Source organism: Coregonus lavaretus (assembly GCF_964263955.1).
Source record: "Coregonus lavaretus genome assembly, chromosome: 15".
NCBI lineage: Eukaryota > Metazoa > Chordata > Actinopteri > Salmoniformes > Salmonidae > Coregonus > Coregonus lavaretus.
In genome coordinates this window covers 30752659-30762969 of record NC_140002.1, presented here as the reverse complement: position 1 = coordinate 30762969, position 10311 = coordinate 30752659, and the positions used below count along the sequence as shown (strand labels likewise).

The 10311-nt window shown below is 44.4% G+C and overlaps 1 pseudogene across 1 annotated transcript; it reads right to left on the bottom strand.

Moving 5' to 3' along the window:
* Window positions 1-3309: 3309 nt before the first annotated feature.
* LOC311143104 (short transient receptor potential channel 2-like) lies at window positions 3310-10159 on the bottom strand (annotated as a pseudogene). Its single transcript has 12 exons — window positions 10145-10159; window positions 8505-9177; window positions 7692-7892; window positions 6441-6591; window positions 5935-6107; window positions 5805-5897; window positions 5524-5703; window positions 5209-5331; window positions 5027-5097; window positions 4819-4974; window positions 3838-4615; window positions 3310-3411 (listed from the first exon to the last, which is right to left on the bottom strand). The product of its transcript is annotated as a short transient receptor potential channel 2-like (transcript).
* Between the last annotated feature and the right edge of the window lie 152 nt (window positions 10160-10311).

Sequence of the window (10311 nt, the reverse complement as noted above, 5' to 3'; positions counted from 1 at the left end):
CGTGCTCAGTGTGAACCTGCTTTCATCTGTGAAGAGCACAGGGCGCCAGTGGCGAATTTGCCAATCTTGGTGTTCTCTGGCAAATGCCAAACGTCCTGCACGGTGTTGGGCTGTAAGCACAACCCCCACCTGTGGACGTCGGGCCCTCATACCACCCTCATGGAGTCTGTTTCTGACCGTTTGAGCAGACACATGCACATTTGTGGCCTGCTGGAGGTCATTTTGCAGGGCTCTGGCAGTGCTCCTCCTGCTCCTCCTTGCACAAAGGCGGAAGTAGCAGTCCTGCTGCTGGGTTGTTGCCCTCCTACGGCCTCCTCCACGTCTCCTGATGTACTGGCCTGTCTCCTGGTAGCGCCTCCATGCTCTGGACACTACGCTGATAGACACAGCAAACCTTCTTGCCACAGCTCGCATTGATGTGCCATCCTGGATGAGCTGCACTACCTGAGCCACTTGTGTGGGTTGTAGACTCCGTCTCATGCTACCACTAGAGTGAAAGCACCGCCAGCATTCAAAAGTGACCAAAACATCAGCCAGGAAGCATAGGAACTGAGAAGTGGTCTGTGGTCACCACCTGCAAAACCAGTCCTTTATTGGGGGTGTCTTGCTAATTGCCTATAATTTCCACCTGTTGTCTATTCCATTTGCACAACAGCATGTGAAATGTATTGTCAATCAGTGTTGCTTCCTAAGTGGACAGTTTGATTTCACATAAGTGTGATTGACTTGGAGTTACATTGTGTTGTTTAAGTGTTCCCTTTATTTTTCTGAGCAGTGTATCATACTAAATGTAGTACCTCGGATTTATATACAAAATAATACGAAATGCCCTGAGACCAGGTTGACCAACAGGGAAGAGACTTTCAGAGCAGTATAGCCAGTTTTCCTCAAATAATTTACTTTATATAATGAACACAAGGACATTGTATATATTTTTGGTGTTTTGATATTCGTTTTAAAAGGTGTGTTTAAAGTGAAATTGTAATTCACTTTAAAGGTCATTCTCTATCCTTTCTAATTGTTAGGTTGGAATGTCTATAATTACAATGAATAAGAGTTCGTACTGGTCTCAAACAGGTGGTCCAACGCGGCACACATCGGTCTCACTAGGTGTTCACAGATCATGTTTCATTTGGCTACATCACGTAACAATATTGTACAGTCATGGTCAAAAGTTTTGAGAATGACACAAATACTAATTTTCACAAAGTCTGCTGCCTCAGTTTTGATTATGTCAATTTACATATACTCCAGAATGTCATGAAGAGTGATCAGATGAATTGCAATTAATTGCAAAGTCCCTCTTTGCCATGAAAATGAACTTAATCCCCAAAAAACATTTCCACTGCATTTCAGCCCTGCCACAAAAGGACCAGCTGACATCATGTCAGTGATTCTCTCGTTAACACAGGTGAGAGTGTTAATGAGGACAAAGCTGGAGATCACTCTGTCATGCTGATTGAGTTAGAATAACAGACTGGATGCTTTAAAAGGAGGGTGGTGCTTGAAATCATTGTTCTTCCTCTGTTAACCATGGTTACCTGCAAGGAAACACGTGCCGTCATCATTGCTTTGCACAAAAAGGGCTTCACAGGCAAGGATATTGCTGCTAGTAAGATTGCACCTAAATCAACAATTTATCGGATCATCAAGAACTTCAAGGAGAGAGGTTCAGTTGTTGTGAAGAAGGCGTCAGGGCGCCCAAGAAAGTCCAGCAAGCGCCAAAACCCTCTCCTAAAGTTGATTCAGCTGCGGGATCGGGGCACCACCAGTGCAGAGCTTGCTCAGGAATGGCAGCAGGCAGGTGTGAGTGCATCTGCACGCACAGTAAGGCAATTACTTTTGGAGGATGGCCTGGTGTCATGAAGGGCAGCAAAGAAGCCACTTCTCTCCAAGAAAAACATCAGGGACGGACTGATATTCTGCAAAAGGTACAGGGATTGGACTGCTGAGGACTGGGGTAAAGTCATTTTCTCTGATGAATTCCCTTTCCGATTGTTTGGGGCATCCGGAAAACACCTTGTCCGGAGAAGACAAGGTGAGCGCTATCATCAGTCCTGTGTCATGCCAACAATAAAGCATCCTGAGACCATTCATGTGTGGGGTTGCTTCTCAGCCAAGGGAGTGGGCTCACTCACATTTTTGCATAAGAACACAGCCATGAATAAAGAATGGTACCAACACATCCTCCGAGAGCAACTACTCCCAACCATCCAAGAACAGTTTGGTGACGACCAATGCTTTTTCCAGCATTATGGAGCACCTTGCCATAAGGCAAAAGTGATAACTAAGTGGCTCAGGGAACAAAACATCGAAATTTTGGGTCCATGGCCAGGAAACTCCCCAGACCTTAATCCCATTGAGAACTTGTGGCCGATTCTCAAGAGGCGGGTGGACAAACAAAAACCCACAAATTCTAACAAACTCCAAGCCTTGATAATGCAAGAATGGGCTGCCATCAGTCAGGATGTGGCCCAGAAGTTAATTGACAGCATGCCAGGGTGGATTGCAGAGGTCTTGAAAAAGAAGGGTCAACACTGCAAATATTGACTCTTTGCATAAACTTAATATAATTGTCAATAAAAGCCTTTGACACTTATGGAATGCTTGTAATTATACTTCAGTATACCATAGTAACATCTGACAAAAATATCTCATAACACTGAAGCAGCAAACTTTGTGAAGACCAATACTTGTGTCATTCTCAAAACTTTTGACCATGACTGTATACAGGGTTGTGGAGTAACTGATGACATACTCTGATTACAAAAAGACTAATCAGAGTACCAGCAACAATACTGTAATCAGATTAGATACTTTTTTTTAAACTAGATGATTACTAAATTCAGAAAGGATGTTTGTGAATAAATACATTGACAACTTTCTGTTTTCTCAATGACATTCAATTCAGCATTGAAAAAAAGATGCAAGTTTAAGTTTGTTCCACCTCAGCGAGTCTGACCACAAGTAAGAGACCACTATGATGAAACACCAAATGCATTTGATAGATACTTTTTGTCTTCTTCTAATGCCTCTTAAGGGAAAAGTAATCATATTAAAAAAATTACATTACTGATTAAGACTTTGGACAGGTTACTAGTAATTGTAACAGATTACATTTAGAAAGTAAGCTACCCAACCCTGAGTGTATATACATGCCTTTGAAAGATTTGTAGCTCCTTTTACAGCAAAATAGTCCTGTGCTACCTACTACAAGTGTATATTGCTGCTTTGATGTAAACATCTCATGTAGTCAACCAATTAAGTGACTATGGAGTTGACTGAAACAATGCTAACTGGCTGACACTTCTAATCTGAAGATGATGCACTCAGACGTGCGGGTCTCATTGGTCCTCCATCGATGGACCCCTCCCCTTCCTGTGAGCCGAAGCCAGCGTCCTGCTGCTGCCACTGGTCGTGAAGGAACCACCTTCTCCCCCAGGATCTTCACCCCTGGCAGTATTCTCCACCACGCTAGCCTACTCCTGAGTGGCGCAGTGGTCTAAGGCACTGCATCGCAGTGCTAACTGTGCCACTAGAGATCCTGGTTCGAATCCAGGCTCTGTCGCAGCCGGCCGCGACCGGGAGACTCATGGGCGGCGCACAATTGGCCCAGCGTCGTCCAGGGTAGGGGAGGGAATGGCCGGCAGGGATATAGCTCAGTTGATAGAGCATGGCGTTTGCAACGCCAGGGTTGTGGGTTCGATTCCCACGGGGTCCAGTATAAAAAAATACAAAAAATGTATTCACTAACTGTAAGTCGCTCTGGATAAGAGCGTCTGCTAAATGACTAAAATGTAATGTAAATGTAGCCGTGGCAGCCTTCTTCTTAGTCACATTCTCCTCTGTCACATTCTCCTCCACTGCCCTCCCCGGGCCCTTAGTCCACCTCTCTGCCACGTTGATTTTCTCCCTCAGTTCCATCACCTTGACCTTCCCTTTTCACTTCTCCCAGTCCCATATCTACTTTCCCGTCATTCCCACGTCCTCCCATCTCATTCCATTTTTTGGTCACCTCTTACAACTCCTTTCCCCAGATTGTATTATCCACACTGCTATCTACCTTTTCCCTTTGTCTTTACCTTCTTCCATCCTTGCTTCTGCCTCCACCGGATTGCCCTCTCCCTCCACCTTCTTCTCCACCATCTCATTGGTGCTTACCTTTTTTATCCAAATCTCCCCCTTCCCCTCACTGTCTCCTCTCCTTTCCGTCTTTTGCTCTGATTCCTTTACCATCTCCTCCACCCTTCCATCTCCCTTCCCTCCATCAGCTCTCCCCTCCATCTTCACAACATCCATGTCTCCTACCTGCTTCGTCCCCTCTGCTCCATCTGGCCCCACCTCCACCTCCTGTTTGACCACTATCCCCCCTTCCTTTCCTATCTCCACCTTTCTGTCGTGTTCCATCTCCACAGTAAAGGTGTGTGTTTGTGGTCCAGCTTGTTGTTGAAGCCTCTGAAGTTGTTCTTGGCTCCCATTATGTATTTCCCCAGGATGGAGGAGCCATCAGTGTTGGGGTTGTATTCTGCAGCCTGGCCAGAACCTGCATGATGGTCTTCATCACAGTGTGCAGCCTGCCCACCACCTTGTTTAGCTGTGATCCAATTAACCACTTCTGAGGTAAGAATAGACCAAACCAAGGACACTGAATGCACCACAATGCGATTTACATACATACAGTCCTAAACAGAGTGCGTGTGTGGGGCCAAGTCAGTACTTCCTCTCTGTTTAACTGTGACCTTAACACAGAAACATGTCTTAACTGAAGACTTGAAGGCCCTAAGGCTGGGTCAGGAAACTTGATAGGTTAATATTTATCTTGGTCTCCTCAAACTCGCGATGTGCAGAATCAATGTAGCGCTGCACCAAAGCCTGGATCACCTGCTGGCGGTAAGGTATCTGGTTCTCCCCTGACCCGCCACCGTCTCCTTCCCATTGGACGACAACAAAGGGAACAGAGACAATCTCATTGGTCTGCATTCTGTATGACAAGACAATGTCAAATGAGCCGAGGTGGAGTTCTTACCATGGTGGTTATGGGAGGGATAGTCTGTTGAGTTTAAAGTACAACAGCAGCAGATCCAATGGAAAATACCCCTGGGATAAACATGAAAACATGAAATATGAGATGAAACTGACCTTTGAGATAGAGGTTGTTCTATTGTTGGTAGAGGAAGTTGGCTGTACAACACACACAATATAACCTACCGTATGAGGTAGAAGAAGGCCTTGGGGGAGGGGATGTTGAAGGGGACAGGCATGGTGAAACCTTCTCTGAAGTAACTCAGAGAGCTTAGATTGGGCAAATTTCCACTCAATGTCAGCAACATCCTGAGGGGGGACAGGTAAATCAGGTCCCATCCTATAATATCTCCTAAACTTGACTGTGTAATCAAAAAGAGTTTGAGCTTTGAAACACTTATCTGCTACAGTGGGATGCAGTTTCTTCCATTCAAAGGCATTGTCCTGCCCTTGAGGTGGACAAACTAAGAGCCAAGTTTCCTGAGTTTAATCTGATCTCACCTCAATCTTCTGGAAGGAGTTGCTGGTCATGGCAATGAGCATGTTGTGCAGCACAATCACGATGACAAGGGTGAAGATGCCGTAAAGGATCCTGCCACCACAAACTCGGGCATGTCCATATAGTTCTGGTTGGCCACCCCAAACATGGTCCAGAACAGGAAACGAAAAGTCTCATTAAACCTAAGGAATGGAGTTAGGGTTGGGAGGATTATGATTATCATGAGTGATCTAACAAGATAATTATGAAGCTAGGTAGTAGTGTACTTCAACATTTTCTTTACCTTCCAAGATATGGTTGGGTGACATAAGGAACATAGATTGTATTGATACCACAGAGGAAAGCTGTTCCAATTATCATCAATACGAACATGAACCTAGGTAGAGAGAAGAGACTTGTTTCTATAAACCAACCCACTAACCCACACCATGTGGAATGAGCTGTGCAGAATATTCTGTTGACGCAAAGCAAACTGGTCTCTGTACTCCATGGTGATGGACTCTCCCAACAACGTGATGAGGAACCACATATAGGAGGCCGAGTGAAGAAGAAACGTAATCACCGGAATCTTCAGTATCTTTCCCACCTGAGACATACAGTAGAGTATATCACAGGAGGTTGGTGGCACCTTAGTTGGGGAGGACAGGCTCATGGTAATGGCTGGAGCGGAATTGGTGGAATGCTATCAAATACATCAAACACATGGTTTCCATGTGTTTGATGCCATTCCATTAACGTCGTTCCAGCCATTATAATGAGCCGTCCTCCCCTCAACAATCTCCACTGGTGTATATACATAGCCAAGAGCAAATACATGAGAAAACTGAGCCATACATCTGCAGGCCCAAGACAGACTCAAGCAGAGTCACACAAGGCCCATTCAACATCACCACCTTTACAGAACTTTAGGTCATCTGACCTTGGACTTAGACGCGATCCAGTAAACGAGGCAGAGGGGGGGGCATGGTGAAGAAGATCCGCTTCCAGGTCATCCTGCTGCCCCTCCAGCCAGACAGGTTCCCACACCACATAGAGGGCAGCACCTGGTGGCAGATAGGGTGGACCACAAACTAGAGAGAGAGAAAGAGTGGCCACAATTCACAAACAGGACATATAGAGAGGGATGCACCATCTCACTGAACATGTTAATTATACTGTAAATCAATGACAGCAGCACCCCAAATAACACCACTCAGAATCTAGGCCTATGTACAGATTTTATAAACTGGGTGGTTCCAGCCCTGAATGCTGATTGACAGCCGTGGTATATCAGAGCATATACCACATGTATGACAAAACATTTATTTTTACTGGTCTAATTATGTTGGTAACCAGTTTATAATAGCAATAAGGCACCTTGGGGGTTTGTGATATATGGCCAATATTATGTTGTGGAAAATAACCACTCTACTTTATTACAAATAAGGTCTTACAGAGTTTTTGTTGCATCAGTCTGCAGAATGGCCCACCCCCGTACGCGATCCCTCCATCTTATATAGTCCCCTCTTCAGTTTTCCCGCTCTTTTATTGCTCCGCCCACTTCCTTTGTCTCGCACACACACTCACTCATGTTTAGTTTAACCATGACAAGGCCCTAAATCCTTGAAACATACACAAACCCCCCACACACAGTGAAATGACCCAATTCAATTCCTGGCCCAGTAACAAAGAAATCTAACTCTATACTCTTGATTAACCCAGTTCTACCTCATAGTCCATTAAACTCTACAGTTCATTAATAATAATTCACCACAATACCACGGCTAAGGGCTGTATCCAGGCACTCCGCGTTGCGTCGTGCATAAGAACAGCCCTTAGCAGTGGGATATTGGCCATATACCACACCCCCTCGTGCATTATTGCTTAAATATACCCTGGATGGTCTACTAGCTCTGTAGCTGCTTGTGGATCTACCTGTGTATGCTTGTAGATGACTGTGGCTCTCCCTGTTTCTGGTTATAGATGACTGTGGCTCTCCCTGTTTCTGGTTATAGATGACTGTGGCGCTACCTGTTTCTGGTTATAGATGACTGTGGCGCTACCTGTTTCTGGTTATTGATGACTGTGGCTCTACCTGTTTCTGGTTATAGATGACTGTGGCTCTACCTGTTTCTGGTTATAGATGACTGTGGCTCTACCTGTTTCTGGTTATAGATGACTATGGCTCTACCTGTTTCTGAATTTAGTTTAAGGCGAACCTCAGGCGGGTCATGTTGGGGATGCCCTCCTCAAACACCTGCTGGTCAAGGGCGTCCTGGTTTTCGTCTCCACAGCTGTTCAGGATGGTGGTGACCTCACTCTGGTTACGGCACATCTCCAGCAGCTCCACCGCAAACTCCTGGCACAGCTTCTCCAGACCCAGGTTCTGAGGCTGGGGGAGAGAGAACACAAACAACCACTCAGATAAACAACCTAATAGCACTTCACATAACAGCACAGAATAAATCAAATCAAATCTAATTTTATTGGTCACATACACATATTTAGCAGATGTTATTGTGGGTGTATCAAAATCCTTGCGTTCCTAGCTCCAACAGTGCAGTAGTATCTAACAATTCACAACAATACACACAAATCTAAAAGTAAAATAATGGAATTAAGAAATATATAAATATTAGGACGAGCAATGTCGGAGTGGCATTGACTAAAATACAGTAGAATAGAATACAGTATATACATATGAGATGAGTAAAGCAGTATGTAAACATTATTAACGTGACTAGTGTTCCATTATTAAAGTGGCCAGTGAATCCATGTCAATGTATATAAGGCAGCAGGGAATAAAATGGTAATAACATGGTAATAGTATGGTAACAAGTTATAGTTACTCACAATGAAAACATTCATTGCCAGTATAGTTATATTCCTGTTCCAGGGTAATCTCGGTTTACCCAGAATTTATTTTTATGTAGTCTGTCCAAGAGAGATTAGTTTCACGGTAATACACCACATACTTTGTGTATAGTGACTAACAGGAACTAACCTTGAACTCAGGTTCCTTCTTGGAGATTTTGTGGAGCTCCCTGCCGAGGCCGAAGGCACTGAGCATGGCATCGTCTGAGGTGATGGACAGGTAGGCCATGCTGTCAATGCCACTGTAGGTGTTGATGTGAGACAGGGAGAACTTCAGCAGGTCATACTGCTGCCCGTTCCAGCACTCTAGACAGACACAGGAGATGGCGTGGCCCTTCTGGGTCAGCATGGTGACAATCTCATACAGGTCCTTCTGACAGGCCAGGGTCAGCGGGCTCATGCCGGGGGCAAACTGCGAGTCGTCAATGGAGTGGTCGAAGATGGCAAGGGAGAAGGATCGCACGTCCATCTTGTTGCCCTTCTCCTGGTCCATGCGGTCGAGGAGCCTCTTCACCACACAGGGCTGGTTGGTGTCGACGGCGACCAGCAGAGCCTCATGGATCTGGCAGAAGTCAAACTTGATGCCCTGGATGAGGGCATCCATGGTGTCCTCGTTGCCCAGGTGGATGGACAGGTTGAGGGCCTCCCTCCACAGATGGTCCTCAGTCGTCCAGCTGACGGATGATGCCGTCGCCAGTCTTCAGCAGGCCACACACCATCACTATGTTCCCCTCCTGGATAGCACTGATCAGCTCCGGAGGAAAGTGCCTCTTCTTGTTCACCATATTCTGCCATTGCTCCGGCTAAAACCACAAGGAGACACAGAGAGAGTTTATTGCTTTGATATTTCTGAATCTAAACAGCTTAAATCCAAACCATTAATTAATACAAATATTTATAATAAAACTGCAATATGACACAAATCACTATTAAATCATTTTTCTGCACTGGGTAGTCTACAGATAAACATTAAGATATTCATAAAGGGAATTTGTGAGTACCATGCAGTATCAAGGTAAGACAGTAGGACAAAATAGCATTATAATCTGAGAAATGAACAGGAATAAACATTATGAAGACATAAGTAGACAAAATGTAATGTTACTGTGAGGACCATCCCTAGATGAAATTGCAAGATACTATCAAGACCATCAGTAATAATAGGTTTTTATTCACATTCATTCCTAATTGTCACACCCTGGCTCTGGGGACTCTATATGTTGAGCCAGGGTGTGTAGATTCTATGTATTCTAGTTCTGTGTTGTAGGTCTATGTGTTCTATTTCTATGTTGGCCAGTGTGGTTCTCAATCAGAGGCAACGAGTGTCAGCTGTGGCTGGTTGTCTCTGATTGGGAACCATATTTAAACAGTCTGTTTTCCATTCGTGTTTGTGGGATCTTGTTCTGTTTGGGTTGTGTTTACCGTAGGACGTCACGTTTTGTTCGTGCATTCATTATATAAATAAATATGTTCGTTCATCACGCTGCGCATTGGTCTATTCCATATAACGATCGTGACACTAATGTAATTTTCTTTCATTCTATGCATTTTGTTTACTGCTTTTTAAATCATTTGTAGTCTCATTGTAAAGCACTTTGGGCTGCAAATAATGTATGAAAGAAGCTTTACAATTTAAGTTTATTATTGCAGTATTATAAACTAAATTGACTTAAATTCTACAACAAAATTAATGCTTTACTTCGTGACACATTTCAATCTATTGTTTCACATCTTTCTTTGCTTTGCAAAGTTTGTTTCAAATACACTAACCTTGAGGTTTTCCATTGTTTCTTCAGTGAAAGTGAGTAATTGTTGTCCCTAGTGTGAAGATAACCTCACATTATCGGTGGAAATCCAAGCACCCTGGTTATTCTTGAGACTAAGAGGAGGGTAGGAGAACGGCAGTGAGGTCCGCTGACTGCTGTCTTGGGCTCAGT